This window comes from Bison bison, unplaced genomic scaffold (genome assembly GCF_000754665.1).
Source record: "Bison bison bison isolate TAMUID 2011002044 unplaced genomic scaffold, Bison_UMD1.0 scf7180017864286, whole genome shotgun sequence".
NCBI lineage: Eukaryota > Metazoa > Chordata > Mammalia > Artiodactyla > Bovidae > Bison > Bison bison.
In genome coordinates, this window is record NW_011494858.1 from 5019703 (window position 1) to 5022291 (window position 2589).

At 38.6% G+C, this 2589-nt stretch overlaps 1 protein-coding gene across 1 annotated transcript in view; it reads left to right on the forward strand.

The window, feature by feature from the left end:
• The window catches only part of CCDC178 (coiled-coil domain containing 178), a gene marked incomplete at its 3' end in the record, with an annotated part of 338625 nt that overhangs the window by 162836 nt on the left and 173200 nt on the right, over positions 1–2589 (forward strand). The gene's annotated exons all lie outside the window — the stretch shown is intronic.

Below are 2589 nucleotides of genomic sequence, written 5' to 3' on the forward strand. Positions count from 1 at the left end.
TATCTTTCCTTTTCTCCTTTGCTTTTCACTTCTCTTCTTTTGCAGCTATTTGTAAGGCCTCCTCAGACAACCATTTTGCTTTTTTGCATTTCTTTTTCTTGGAGATGGTCTTGATCCTGCCTCCTGTACAGTGTCACTAACCTCTGTCCATAGTTCATCAGGCACGCTATCAGATCTACTCCCTTAAATTTTTTTCTCACTTCCACTGTGTAATCATAAGGGATTTGATTTAGGTCATATCTGAATGGTCTAGTGGTTTTCCCCACTTTCTTCAATTTACATCTGAATTTGGCAATAAGGAGTTCATGATCTGAGCCACAGTCAGCTCCTGGTCATGTTTTTGATGTATAGAGCTTCTTCATCTTTGGCTGCAAAGAATATAATCAATCTGATTTTGGTGTTGACCATCTGGTGATGTCCATTTGTAGAGTTTTCTCTTGTGTTGTTGGAAGAGGGTGCTTGCTATGACCAGTGCATTTTCTTGGCAAAACTCTCTTAGTCTTTGCCCTGCTTCATTCTGTACTCCAAGGCCAAATTTGCCTGTTACTCCAGGTGTTTCTTGACTTCCTACTTTTGCATTCCAGTCCCCTATAATGAAAAGGACATCTTTTTGGGTGTTAGTTCTAGAAGGTCTTGTAGGTCTTCATAGAACCATTCAACTTTAGCTTCTTCAGGATTACTGGTTGGGGCATAGACTTGGAATACCGTGATATTGAATGGTTTGCCTTGGAAATGAACAGAGATCATTCTGTTGTTTTTGAGATTGCACCCAAGTACTGCATTTCAGACTCTGTTGTTGACTATGATGGCTACTCCATTTCTTCTAAGGGATTCCTGCCCACAGTAGCCAGTTTCAATATTTTATAAACAGGGATTTAGCACAGGTGGCGATGGGTTGAGGGAGCCCTCGAACTCCATGAAATCATGTTTCCTACATGAGTTGTGAGAGTTTCTGAAGCCCAACACTTTCCTGAGAAAATACTTGATGGCCTGCCTCACCATCTACAAAGCAGAGGAGCCAATTCAGGAAGCAAATGCCTGGGCTGCCCCAATAAAGAGGACATCTTTGAACTTAGAGAATCTTATAGCAGGATTTTTTTTTTTTTTTTTTTGGTGGAGGGTAGAGATCAGCTGCAGAGACTGAGGAAGGTCTTGACTGTTATTTAAAGGTAGTGGTGAATACAAAGTAATGCATGAGGTGGTCTTCCCTAAACTGACCCCCAAAGGAAACTAGATAGTCTTCAACAATTGAATTAAAATGATAACATTGGCGTTTTTCCCTCTAGATAGTAAAATGAACTTGTCATTATGCATTCCCATTGTATGGGGACAAAGCATTGTTTAGCTGTTCTGAAGCTTAAAATCTGACATGTGTAGACAGGAAACAGCACACTGCTATCTAGCCTCTCAAACAAATGTCATTTTTATACAAATTTTAAGCTAATGCTTGGATTCTGACAGGAAGAATATAAAAGCTGGTTCTATTCAACCACCCCTCTGCATTATATTTCAGTATAATCATGGATTTATTATTTCTGTCAACTTTCTAATTCTTCTTTTTGGGTAATACAAAGGACAGGTAGTTGAGAATGACACTTGAAGTTAGTGACATGAGACTGTGGCCCTTGCCTCCTGGTTATAGAAGCAGAATTCTTTTTAGTGACCCAACTGCATTCTGCACTTCCACAGTGTTTAAGCATTTCCAACCAGCCAAATTTTTCTATTATCAAAAATCAGTTAACTGCATGATTTACTCTGGCTGATCTGACTAGCTTAAATCTCCCAGTAAAATGTGTCCCTAAGAGGAATGAATTCTTAAATTAGCTGAAATTGCACTTTTGAGAAACTGAAACAGGTGTGATTTGAATGCACATTTTACTTAGGTTTTAATGCCTGATAGAAAAAGAAACTTGAATAGCTTAAACAGACTGTATTCTCTTGGCAAAATTTTCTTAACTCACCCCACAGTTTTATGCAGACCTAATAGTCTGACTGTTGAGATGTATTGATTTAAATAAAAGTCTTGACAATGACAATGGCCTTTGTCTTGTCTATCTAGATGTAGGCAGCCAGTTTGTGATCAGAACATAAGACAACCATGTGCTATCTAAATTCACAGAAAAACAATTGTCGAAACCCACAATTGCATGATAGGCTGAGAAATCTGATAAAAACAGCTCAAAACATTTGAATAACTGAATTGCATGCAGAATTTTTAACTGGGCTTATTTTATGCATTTATCAAAGTATTTTGGGTCCAGATAAATCCTGTCCACTCAAAGTTTTATAAACTAATGAGTATCCAATTCCCAATAATACTGGAATCCATCTCTAAAACTAGGTTAACTATTTGAGCTTCATGTTTCTGGGGTTTTTTAAAAGCAGAGACATTACTTTGCCAACAAAGGTCCATCTAGTCAAGGCTATGGTTTTTCCAGTGGTCAGGTATGGATGTGAGAGTTGGACTATAAAGAAAGCTGAGCACCGAAGAATTGATGCTTTTGAACTGTGGTGTTGGAGAAGACTTTTGAGAGTCCCTTGGACTGCAAGGCGATCCAACCAGTCCATCCTAAAGGAGATCAGTCCCTG